The 13,624-nt window shown below is 44.3% G+C and overlaps 1 protein-coding gene and 1 non-coding gene across 3 annotated transcripts in view; both read right to left on the bottom strand.

The window, feature by feature from the left end:
• LOC126469957 (laminin subunit beta-1) overlaps nucleotides 1–13,624 on the bottom strand; it is a 358,919-nt gene that overhangs the window by 295,558 nt on the left and 49,737 nt on the right. For both annotated transcript variants that reach the window (XM_050097369.1, XM_050097370.1), the window contains exon 2: nucleotides 2,464–2,518. The gene's annotated coding sequence lies outside the window, so the exon portion shown is untranslated. The remainder of the gene's footprint in view (nucleotides 1–2,463; nucleotides 2,519–13,624) is intronic.
• On the bottom strand, nucleotides 11,235–11,309 carry Trnat-ugu (transfer RNA threonine (anticodon UGU)). Its single transcript has one exon. It is a non-coding gene; the product is annotated as a tRNA-Thr (tRNA).

The following is a 13,624-nucleotide window of genomic DNA, read 5'->3' as shown; positions in this document are numbered from 1 at the left end:
TTGACCACGACACTGAGATGTATAGCTTACATACGCTAACGGAAAAAAGAGTCGCTGCACCAAGGAGGAGTTGTGCCACATAAACGAAAGTTGGTAGGCGTCTATTCAAGTTTCGCCTCAGCAGGAACACTTGGCAGGAATGTAGGCACTGTACATGATTGCTGGCCGTGGTGGTCACGAGAATGAACGATCGCTAGAGGACCGGGCTCCGGACGGCCACGCGGCACTACAGAGAGGGAAAACCATCACGTTCGGCATATGGCTGTGGCGCATCGTACTGAATCTGCAGCAGCAATTTGAGCAGCAGCTGGCACCACAATGACACAACCAACTGTTGCAAATCGGTTACTTCCAGGACAGCCCCGAGACAGACAGCCTATACCGTGCATTCTACTGACCCCAGACTACCGCCATTTGCAACTTCATTGGTGTCAAGCGAGAGCTCATTGGAGGGCAGGGGGAAGGTCTGTTCTATTTTCTGATGAAAACTGGTTCTGCCTCGGTGCCAGTGATGACCGTGTATTGGTCAGCAGGAGGCCAGTAGAGGCCCGCAACCAGCCTGTCTGCATGCTAGGCACACTGGACCTACACCTGGAGTTATGGTCTGGGGTACGATTTCGTATAATAACAGGAGCACTTTCGTGGTTATCCCACGCACCCTGACTAGTTTTGTACGTCAGTGTGATGATTCGATCAGTTGTGCTGCCATTTGTGAACAGCATTCCAGGGCGTGTTTTTCAAAATGATAACGCTCACCCACGTACCGCTATTGTTACCTAACATGCTTTACAGTGTGTCGACATATCGCCTTGGCCTGCTCGATTACCGCACCTGTCTCCAATCTAGCACATACGAGACATCATCGGACCACAACTCCAGCGTCATCCACAAACAGCATTAACCGTCCCTGTATTGACCCATCAAGTTTAACAGACATGGAACTCCATCCACAAATTGACACCTGGCAACTGTACAACACAATGGATTCATGTTTGCATTCAACATTCTGGTGGTTACACCGGTTATTAATGTACCAGCATTTCACATTTGCAATGTATTATCTTGCGCTTACATTAACCGTGGTCTTGCAATGTTAATAACATAAATATGTTACTTAGGCAAATCAAATGTTTTTTTTTTTACTCCAGTCTTTGATCACAATATCAATTCTTTTGACGAGGACCAGTTTCAGTCAGTAATGGCCATTCTCAGATCTTTTCTACACCATGCCCTAAAGTGATAAGGCCGTAATGGCATCATCAAAACATATAAATATACTTAGCACAGCATCGTCACATAGATCTAAAACAAGGTGTAGAACAGGCCACATCGTCCACACAGTCATTTTGTGGACGATGTGGCCTGTTCTACACCTTATTTTAGATCTATGTGACGATGCTGTGCTGAGTATATTTATATGTTTTGATGATGCCATTACGGCCTTATCACTTTAGGGCATGGTGTAGAAAAGATATAAGGATGGTCATTACTGACTGAAACCGGTCATCCCCAAAAGAATTGATATTGTGATCAAAGACTGGAATAAAAAACATTCGACAGTATTGGATCACTGTTAATACACGCGACAATGTCGCAGCTGGTGAAACTTAGAGAAATGTATTCGCAAAGTTTCATCACTCTACATTAATTATTTTTTGTGTTGCGATTTTTTTTTATTTTTTTTTAGCCGTCATTGTATATGTGGATATTTCATATCTCTTAGTCCCTGAAGATTGAAACACGTACGTTATTACATTCGACTCACAATTAAGATTAAAGAAAAAACGAAAACAAAGTTTGCTCTATTCGTACACAGAGGCTACCTCTACATTGAAACTGTGAACAGTACAGATTGATAACTTTCGTTTATTGAAGGTTCGTTGCAGATGACTTGCATTCCGCCGCCTGTTTAAACGGCTTATAAGCATGTTAATCTTCGTCTGTGGCTGAAGACGCTCATGGACGACCTACCTTAAGCTCCTTCGAACACTTAAGAAGTTAAATTTTAAAAAATGTAATATTTACTGATAAAATTACACTCAGATACATTCCAGTCTCATTTGTTAACTAACTGTCTGATGAGTACTGTCCTATCAATGTCTCACCATGCCACACATCGCGGAAATATACGTTGAGGAAATACTAGCAAGATACATCGACTCCAGCTCGGGTATTTTAGGAACGCCCCGTTATTAGTTACGTATGTAAGTGAGCGCAAAGGGCAGTCTCATTCCTATAGTAATACTGAACGGTTATATTTTCTGAGATACAAAATTCTTCCCCTGACGTACCAAGAGATCTCCGCCCTTTCCCCTACCTGCACTGAGGGTATGTAAGATGTAATCAGGTTGAATATCTGTTACCTGTTTCTTTGTTACCAGACACGAGAGGAAAACGTGGATCAGCTTATGAGACTATACACGTAGCTACAGACTGTTGTTTAGAATTATTTTTTTTTCCTACCTGTAACTGACGTCTGCTACAATGGTTTCACGCTCATGTGTGGAAGCGTCTCTGCCTGAAAATAAAACAGAAACAAACTATCAGTAATTATCTAAGCATCTCTGCTTAACTATGAACTATTTAATTGTAAGCTCACGCAGTTACGAAAAATGTTCTTTTTTATGACGAAACTTGATTTAACTTTATTAATAAAGATGCAGTTGGTAATTTCATGTATAGAGATCGTCTTCACTGGTACCACGTTGTACGAACAAACGTAATCATTGCAATACCAGAGCCATATGACGAGAAGGTTGGCCCATAAAAGTGATCTTCCGCCACATCAGATACGTTTCAACTGTTTAAGATTCACGCAAACGTCTTATAGTCAATAAACAGTGAATTAAAGAGGAAACACTTCTCTAAACATTAAAATTTATGATACTCTAATTTTACCAAGAGCTTCCTTTCCTACGTTCCTCAATGATGGAGAACGCCAGAACGTGTTTCTGCTGTAGTGTCTTATATGTACAAGGTGATAATTATTGAACTATATGAAAAAAACGTAAATTAATTACAAAATACGGAGTGTACACACATTATTCAACATGCAAACGTCACTACAGATATTCGAATTCAGGTTATGACATGTTCGATATGCCTGCCATCATTGGCGATGATGTGGCGCAGATGAATTGCGAAATCCTGCATGACCCCTTTGAAGTGTCCGAACGTCGATGCTGTCTATGACCTCCTGAATGGCTGTTCTCAGCTCAGCAATGATTTTGAGGTTATTGCTGTAGGCCTTTTTTTTTAAATATGGAGTCGCATGTGTTCAGATCTGGAGAATATGGCGGCCAATCGACACTAATCCCAGTGGCGTCTGGGTATCCCAGAGCCATAGGTACCCCTCCAGGACATCAAACACTCTCCTGCTTCGATGGGGTAAAGCTCTGTCTCGCATGAACCACATTCTGTTGAAATCAGTGTCACTTTGGATACTGGGGATTAAATTACTTCCAAAGCCTTCACGTACCGTACGGTAGTCACCGTGCCATCAAGGAATATCGCACCGATTATTCCTTGACTGGACATTGCACATCACACAGTCACCCGTTGAGGGTGAAGAGACTCCTCGATCGCGAAATGTGGATTCTCAGTCCCCCAAATGCGCCAATTTTGCTTATTGACGAACCCATCCAAATGAAAGTGGGCTTCGTCGATAAACCAAACCACACTTGCGCATATTAATTCTCATCATGCCCTGCGGCCAACCGTGCAGTTTGAACGTCCTAACGCAAACCGTTCAGAAGTTATGACGATTTTATTTCATGTCCGAAAGAACAGACACCTTATGTGATCCAGTGGCCATTCGAGCACTTATTTAAAGTTTTTTCAATGGCATTAGCCGCTTTTGGGGATTGAAATAAATCAATGGTAACAGGTGAAAATCTGTGCCACTGAGGGAAATATCTCTTAGCAATATCAACGCGCTTTCTGTAACGTGTACTATCCAGCTCGGGTTACACTACCAAAACCACAAAAATTTTTAAAAATGTAAATGTCATTAATTGTTGTTGACTTTTACTCACAACATATTTTTTAAAAAGATATTGATGGGTAGGTAAGTTTCTGAACCTGAAAGTATTGAATACGTCATTCAGTGTGGTAAGTGACGTCTACAACTAAGAATTAAATTTTTTGGCTAACTTTACCTAAAAATTTATAATATTTATAGAATCTGGTAGAAGAATTAATTAAAAACAATAAATATTTTTTTAATTTTAAAATATTAATTATCTGGCCGTCTTACAATATTTCAAAGGATGGGCACAAAGTACCCACCTTCCTTCGTATTAAGAGGGTTAATCACGTTGGCCACCCGAGCACGCTTCCCAACCGACCCCAGTCCCAGCCTTTTCCACACTACTAGCGTAGCGTCACATACCCATGAACCCCTTACTCGCCATTCCGGATTCCCGCAAGAGATCGGGATTGGTGTGTATCAACACTGAAAGAATGAATCTAGGGTCGTCATCACCTTATATGTAAAGAACAAACTACGATATATAGTGGTCTGTTCTTTCGGATGCACAGCAGATGATTACACAGTCCCCGAACATGTAAAGCGATATCTTATGTCTGCTGCGTCGTTAATACAGATGAGAAATTATAAAAGTATGTGACAGTGTTCTTTGGCACGCTTTAGTCTTTCCGTATTTGCTAATGACTCTCCATCTGACATATTCTGATGTTTTTTCCTCCCAAAGAAACTTCAAACTAACGACAGATCGGCGAGGCTATTATTCCGGAAAGCATTTTCCTTGTTTGTCCGCAACAGTGTATTGCATTACGTTTTACAAAACTAAATATAGGGGAACAGAAATAATTTGAAGTTCATGCTCCACATCATTTAAATACATTGTATAAAAGGAACAAGAATTTCGTGTGATAAGCACCTAATCAGTGCGAAACAGACTTCTCAATCGAGAGAAAGTATCATTGTGTTCGTCAGAATGTTACACGGTTTTACTTCAAATGGTTCAAATGGCTCTGAGCACTATGGGACTTAACAGCTGTGGTCATCAGTCCCCTAGAACTTAGAACTACTTAAACCTAACTAACCTAAGGACATCACACACATCCATGCCCGAAGCAGGATTCGAACCTGCGACCGTAGCAGTCGCGCGGTTCCATACTGAGCGCCTAGAACCGCGAGACCACTGCGGCCGCCACGCTTTTACTCTTGTATGTCAAGAACACGTAACAGCAACTGCAGTAAGAGCAGGATTCACATTCGACAGGACGTTAACTGTTTAAGATTCACTTAAGGATGAGAATTTTGAACGTTTCACATGCGGTCGAGAAGTTGGAATGCAGTTGTGCTAGCAGTTGGGTCACAGTTCTCTCCCGAATGCACGAAAACAATTGGAAACTAGATGCCCGAAACCAATAAGAGAGACAGCAGATTTACTACCTGGCAGTGGTACATACGTTAAATACTTCAATGATAACACCATTGTGGAATTTAAATAAAAAAATGATGTTCGGCAGGTTACGCGGGACTTTATATAGCCTCACTCAGCTTCTAGACTGTTTACCGCTTCCCGTTTCTACGGGAATCTAGTAAGACACTGATCGCACCCCTAAATAAAGCGATAGACAAAAGATAAAGCCCGATATGTACGCAACGCACCTTACGTACAGGTAGTGCAGATACGATCTTAGCTGACCAAGTTTACTAGGAAAATTACCATAGTCTACGCTTACTTACGATATTTTACGGTAGTGTTACAACTCCAGGTTTAACCGACGTACTTATTTTCTTAAGAGGGAAACTCTCCATCACACTCCCCTCAGATTTAGTGGTGAGATGGCCCAGTGGATAGAACGTAAAAACTGAACATAGATCAAGCATGAAAACAGGGAGAAGGTGCACTGAAATGTGAAAAGAGAAGCAAAATAGAAAGAGTGAACGATCCAAGCTCAAGATATGCAACATAAAGCGATCGGCAAAAACGACGGCGTCGTGGTTGGACTGCGAAGCGGGAGGACGTGCTCAAATATTTCTCGTGCACCATTATTTTTTTGTTTCACAAAATTATGAACTTTCCGTCATGTCCTTCACTGTCTGTTCTTCTGTAGTCTTGGCAATTGTCATACTGTACATTGGTTATAGAACATGAGTCATGTGGTAAGAATGTATTACTGTCACAAGTAAATGTGATTAGTGAGAGCAGGCGGTATGCTGCACAGACCTCTCACAGAAAAGAAAACAACGAATAAACGGGTGTGAACATGTTACAACATACGAATTCAAGAGTCAAAACTTCCAAAACCGTCATAACATGTGGTACTTGTGTAGAATAAAAAGGAGGTACTTACGTCTGGACTTCCAGTCCTTACACCTCGCTGTCGCAAACGGAGGTTACACCACGACACAAGCACAAATTTGAATACAGTGAATAAATACGTCAATGACCAGATGGATAATTCATAAATTTGTGAGAAACGGAGGGGGGCACGTGGGGGGTTCGAACACGCATCTCCCCTCTTTGCAGTCCAACACCGTGCCCACATAACCACGACGCCGTTGTTGTCGAAGTGCGCTCAATGTTGAACATCTTAACCTTGGGACCGTTTACTGTTTCTATTTTGCTTCTTTTTTCACAGTTCAAGTACAACTTGTTCCTGTTTTCATGCTCGACTTGTGTTCAGTGTTTGACAGGCTATTCACTGGGCAATCTTACCACTAAATCTAGGGGGGCGCGATGGGGACTTTCTCTTGTTAGCATATATGTAAAAAAGCTAGTCAGTAGTAGCAGTATTTTACGAAAACTAAAATAGCACTGATACGAAACTTTACGAAATTGCAATGCACACCAACTGTATGATCGACCAGCTAAGGATGTCGTGCCTTCGAGGTTCATTTACTACATCTAATAAATAAACAAATAAATAGATTTTGTCGTCGTCGTCTTCAGTTTCAGTACTGGTTTGCTGCAGTTCTAAACGTTACTCTATCCTGTGAAGGCTTCCATCTCTGCATAACCACTGCAATCTAGGTCTAATTGAACCTGCTTAGTGTATTCAAACCTTGGTGTCCCTCTGTTAGTTTTACCCACCACACTTCCTTCCATTACCAAACTGACGATTGCTTGATGCCATTCTTCTAGTCAAGTTGTGACAATTTCTTCCCTCCGCCACACTTCGATCTAGTAATATAAATCAATACGTATTATTATCCTGATTTTACCATTTCCCTAAAAAACGTAAGGCAAACTGGCTGGAGGTGTGAATTCCACTTAGACGGCAGATACGTATAGATCCTCCCTCTTGTCCGTATCAAATTCAGTCCCTTTCCGTTAGGATACAATGATCCGTCAGCAGTGTCTGAGGAAGTACACAGTGCAATGAGAGTGGCGGAAGGTACTGCCCGCCGTCTGGTTCACGAAACCGACAGTCAGTGGTGTTTGGAATTCCACACTGAAGAGCCACAGAAACTGGTGCACTTGCCTAATATCGTGTCCGGCCTCTCGAGCGCGCAGGAGTGCCGCAACACTACTTGGAATGGACTCGAGTAATGTCTGAAGTATTGCTGGAGGGAATTAACACCATGAATCCTGCAGGGCTGTCCATAAATCTGTAAGAGTACGAGGGGATGGAGATTTCTTCTGAACAGCACGTTGCAAGGCATCCCAGATATGCTCAATAATGTTCATGTCTGCGGAGTTTGGTGGCCAGCGGAAGTGTTTAAACTCACAAGAGTGTTCCTGGAGCCACTCTGTAGCAATTCTAGACCTGTGGGGTGTCGCATTGTCCGGCTGGAATTGCCCAAGTCCGTCGAAATTCACAACAGACATGAATGGATGCAGGTGATCAGACAGGATGCTTACGTACGTGTCACCTGTCAGAGTGATATCTAGACGTATCAGGGGTCCTATCACTCCAACTGCACACGCCCCACACCATTACATAGCATCCACCAGATTGAACAGTCCCCTGCTCATATGCAGGGTCCATGGATTCATAAGGCTGTCACCATACCCGTACACGTCCATCCGTTCGATACGATTCGAAACGAGACTCGTCCGACCAGGCAACATGTTTCTAGTCATCAATAGTCCAATGTCGGTTGTGACGGACCCAGGCGAGGCGTAAAGCTTTTGTCGTGCAATCATCAAGGGTACACGAGTGGGCCTTCGGCTCCGAAAGCACATATCGGCGATGTTTCGTTGAATGGTTCGCCGAGCATTGAAATCTGCAGCAATTTGAGGAAGGATTGCACTTCTGTCACGTTGAACGATTCTCTTCAGTCACCGCTAGTCACCTCTTGCAGAACCCTTTACCGTCCGCAGCGATGTCGGAGATTTGATGTTCTACCGGATTCCTGATACTCATGGTACACTAGTGAAATGGTAGTACAGGAAAATCCCCACTTCATCGCTACCTCGGAGATGTTGTGTCCAATCACTCGTGCACTGATTATAACACCACGTTCAAACTTACATCTCGATAACCTGCCATTGCAGCAGGAGTAACCGATCGCACAACTGCACCAGACATTTGTTGTCTTATATAGGCGTTGCCGACCACATCGCCGTATTCTGCTTGTTTACCTGTCTCTATATTTGAATACGCGTGCCTGTACCAGTTTCTTTAGCGCTTCTGTGTATCTCGTGTGTTGTTTCCAGCACTGAACATTCATCTGTATTTTAATCTACACAGATTGTGAAAGATTCTCTCTTTACCCAATAAGTTTATCCGTTCGTGGCCATTATTACTTTCTTTACTTAATGACGAGCGTTGGACTCTTGGTCTGTAAGATGTAAACTTAGTTGGATTACACAGTCGGCGTGTGCGGTGCCGAACAAGCTTGCGAGGCGCGAGTACTTGTGTCGGTCCGCCACTATTGACCAATAACGGAACGCCTCGGCTCCGCAGCAGCGCCCTTCCACATGGCCCTCTGTGAGAGTAATCTGAGCGGAAGTGCTGCCCTTTGGCAGAACCGAGAGCCGCCCTTTTGCGTCTGCTGCCGCCGCCAGATATCGCTGTTTGCGCCTACTTGGTGACGTTCTCAACGTAAACATGCCACAGCGAATGTTGCTCCCTACTGACTACGTGAGAGATCAGCCGCGAAACTGATTAATGCAGGACTTGGTAAAACAGTAGTCGTGTTATCATTTTAGTGAAGGTAGCCAATCTTATTTTTATCCGTATCTACGAAAGAAACTTGAAGGATGGTTACATTTTAACGTCCCATCGTGCAGGCGAGGCACTGGCTTGGAATGGACAAGAATGAGGGAATGAATCTGCGCTGGGCTGTTCTGAAAGAACCATCCCGGCATTACCCTGTAGTAGTATAGACAACCTCAGAAAATATGAACGAGGAACGTCGGTCGGGACTTTAACCTTGTTCAAAATGGCTCTAAGCACTATGGGACTTATCTTCTGAGGTCATCAGTCCCCTAGAACTTAGAACTACTTAAACCTAACTAACCTAAGGACATCACACACATCCATGCCCGAGGCAGGATTCGAACCTGCGACCGTAGCGGTCGCGCGGTTCCAGACTGTAGCGCCTAGAACCGCTAGGCCACCTCGGCCGGCTTTTAATCTTGTCCTCACGAATATGCGTCCAGTGTCTTATTATTATGTTACCTCGATCCCTGTAGTAGATTCGATTCTTGAAAATTCCCCTTCTGAGAAAAAAAAGATTTTCAACCATTTGGTCATTCAATCTCCTCAATACGTATGTACCATCTTCCCGGGTCTCTACAAATTTATTATTGAAAATTTTGTAGTACGTTTAGAACTGAGTGGTATAGGCCTTTGCGTGTGCATTTTTTTGTTACTGATTACTTTCGTTCCATCCTAAGAGCTAAAAGTTAAATACACCCTTTAAGATACAGCTCGACCTACATAACAGTGCACAGACAGCACTGTGCCACGTTGTTCTTAGAGGACGGTAGGGGAAGGGGGAGGGCGGCTAAGTGAGTTATACACATACTCAGTGCAAATGAAAATGGAATATTATTTATAGTGTGTATTACTTTCTTCTCTTCATAAGAACAAATACACCCTTGGCATATAGCACCTGGAGTAGTTACAAAGTGCACCGTCGTCCTTCCAAGCGGACACTTCTCTTGGTGGAGCTATGCGCAGCGACAAAAGGCGCAGATATACTTGCCTATTTCTAAAAACAATATTCCAATTAACACTGAATGTGCAATATGTTTCTTCCAGAAATAAATAAGCGGAGACCCACTAGACAAGGGCGTATAGATCCATAAAGATGCTTTTGTGGCCAAAAGAAAGAAAGGCCTTTATTGTTTCGCTGAACGTGGATTTCCAGAAAGCATTTTTATAGCTTAAGACTTACCATAAGGTGTTCCAATCCACAAAAAATTATTCCACCTGACACCTGCAAAACATTCCACAATAATATAGCGTGTGTCACGTACGACGGAAGAGCTGCTACCGATACGACAGTATGCAGTGCTAAATGACGTAACAGTTATCTCTAAATTCTTTCCAAGGGCGCTCCTAGCTCTTCTAATTCGGCTATAATCGCGATACGCCACCTGCCGAAGTTCGGAAACTGATCGGTGGCAATGCTGTGGTTGGATGCTGCCTCTCCGCTATTAGCGCCCGCACAACGCTGTACATAGCGCTTGCATCCTACCTGAAACACCCGGCAGAAAAGAGTTCAAGTGGCACATTTTAAATACCCTAAGTCGTTACCATTCGTTACTTGTAATTTTGCTGCTGAGATCAACAACAAACAGTAATACTTCTACACACATTGAAGTGTAAGATATTCAAGAATTTAAACATTTATCTTGACAACATTAAATCAACCTAGTTTAAAATACACGGCCTGACAAAGAAAGTAAAGTAGCCAGAAGGGGAAGAGGAAACGAGAGGAAACTTCACAGTTTGAAAGGGTATGCGACGTTACTTCACTGAATCACGCACTGATTCGGTTGGGGCGGGGAGGGGGGGGGGGGGCGGGGGAGGGGAGTGTTATGAAGCCGTTGTGTCCTCTGCTGCAGAAAGCTGGCCCGCAACTTAACTGCTCCTTGATACCCTGGATATCGTCGTTGGGACGGAGTTAACGTCCGAGTTGGTCCCCCAAATGTTTTATTGGACATAAGACCTGGAGATCTTATTGGCCGCGGGAGTACCTCAGCAGCACGCAGACACTTAACTGAGATGAAATAATAATTAAGTGGACACCCTAGCTGCAAACAGGCGTTGATGTACTTCATTGAAGACATGTTGAAAATGTGTGCCCCGACCGGGACTCGAACCCGGGATCTCCTGCTTACATGGCAGACGCTCTATCCATCTGAGCCACCACGGGCACCATGGTCATCCACGGTAACTGTTCTTTCAGGAACAGATACTACCGTCATATATACTTAACTGAGACACGATCCGTGTGTGGACGAGCGTTATCCTGCTGAAAAATGCACAATACTGACGCATGACAGGTAACACTTGAGGACGCAACATGTCCGTAATATATCGTTGTGTCGTCTGAGTTCTCTCATCACTACTAGCCGTGACCTGAAGTCACACCCGATGGCTCTCCACATGATGACGCAGAAGTAACACCGCTGCGCCTCTTCTAAACACTGGAAGAATGGAACCTGCCCCAGGTCACTGCCATATTCGCCGACGATGGTCATCCGGGATAGTGCAGAACAGGGATTCATCGTAACTCCGTCCACCATGGTTTAAAATTGCTATGATCTCTCCTTTATTTTTTTGCCTTCAAAATGATGGAATGTTCACTTGTCGAGACATCGGTTCCCGGCTGCATTCCCGCAACTCCATCCCTATCGATCCACAATCCGCGTTTGAGCTCTGATTCAGACCACACCATGGACGTTAAATTCTAATCTTCTTGCTTTTCTCGTCATTTGTCGAATACACATGAGGGTAAGGTTGGTAGGTTGATTTGGGGGAGGGGGCCAAACAGCGAGGTCATCGGTCCCGTCGGATTGGGGAAGGATGGGAAAGGAAATCGACCGTGCCCTTTCAAAGGAATCATCCCGGCATTTGCTTGAAGCGATTGAGGGAAATCACGGAAAACCTAAATCAGGATGGCCGGACGCGAGTGTGAAACGTCGTTATCCCGAATGCGAGTCCAGTGTGCAAACCAGTGCGCCACCTAGCTCGGTTGAGGATAAGGATTTGAAGATATAGAGAAGAATGCTCATCAACATACCAGCTATCACAGTGGTAGGTAAACTACATTGTTCGGTTTTAAATTCACTGTCAGTCAAAAAACTGGGGCATCTAGAAGATATGGTCAGACGTCAGTGTAACTTCGTACAAATACATACAAGTAAATGATTAAAGTTGCAGTGTAGAGTAGCCGGTCCGCAGCTCGTGGTCGTGCGGTAGCGTTATCGCTTCCTACGCCCGGGTTCCCGGGTTCGATTCCCGGCGGGGTCAGGGATTTTCTCTGCCTCGTGATGAGTGGGTGTTGTGTGGTGTCCTTAGGTTAGTTAGGCTTACGTAGTTCTAAGTTCTAGGGGACTGATGACCATAGACGTTAAGTCCCATAGTGCTCAGAGCCATTTGAACCATTTATGGAGTAGCCACCGCAGTGAATTTAGTATTGTTACCAGGACTGTAGAGTATATAAGGTGCGTAAATGGCGCCAGATGATGAGTGATTATGGTGAAGGACACGGAGATCCTGTGTACTCTTCAGAGACAGGGTTATCAGCATCTGACAGTGTTTGAAAGGAACTTCATTGCCGGTCTCATTTAGGTCGGGTGGTCGAGTCGTTCCAGGTCCAGATTTGTGGGACATTCTGATGTGACACTGCCCCGATGTTGGGCTGCGTGGGAACATGAGGACAGGCATAGTCGTTTCCGACCGACCACATCTAACCACCACAACGGAGTATCGTAGTATTGTACACCGAGCATATCGCAACTCCTTCGCATCCGCGCCTTCCGTACGAGAACAAATAATGCAACATTCTGTGTCATCCCGCGTCATTGGTCCGAGACTACGAACAGCCCAACTAGGGAACAACCGTCCTATGCGTAGGATGCCGTTAACGCAACAACACAAACGGCTGCGAATGCAGTGGAGAGGTAACCGTGAAGCACGGACTGCTGATGAATAGCGTCGCATTGTGTTCAGCGGTGAGGTTTGCTTCTGCACTATCGTAGGCGAGTATGGCGGCGACTTGGGGTGGGGTCCCATCCTTCCAATGTTTCGGAGAGGCACCGCTGTGTTACTCCTGGCTTCATGTGTGGGTAGCCATCGATTATTACTTCATGTCGCGGCTGGTAATGATTGATGGAACTCTGATGCCACAACAGTATGTCACGAACATCTTGTGTTCTCATTTGTTACCTTTCATGCGACGTTCTGAGTGTGCCTTTTTTTAAACAGGACAGTGCTCATCCACATATGGCACATGTGTCTATGAACTGTCACCGTGATGTTGAGGCACTTCCACGGCCAGCAAGATCCCAAGATCTGGCCCCGATAGAGCACGTGTAGTACCATCTTCGACGTCTACTCGGTGAGAGTAACAGTATCCGAGATATCAAGGACCTCATGCAACAGTTGTGGGCCTGCTTGCCTCGGGAGAGGATACAACGGCTTCGTCATACCCTTCCCAACGGTATCAGAGCAAATTCCCAGAGAT

This window comes from Schistocerca serialis, chromosome 3 (assembly GCF_023864345.2).
Source record: "Schistocerca serialis cubense isolate TAMUIC-IGC-003099 chromosome 3, iqSchSeri2.2, whole genome shotgun sequence".
In the NCBI taxonomy this organism is placed as follows: domain Eukaryota; kingdom Metazoa; phylum Arthropoda; class Insecta; order Orthoptera; family Acrididae; genus Schistocerca; species Schistocerca serialis.
The sequence above is the reverse complement of the archived record's forward strand: the minus strand, read 5'-3'. Positions and strand labels throughout refer to the sequence as shown.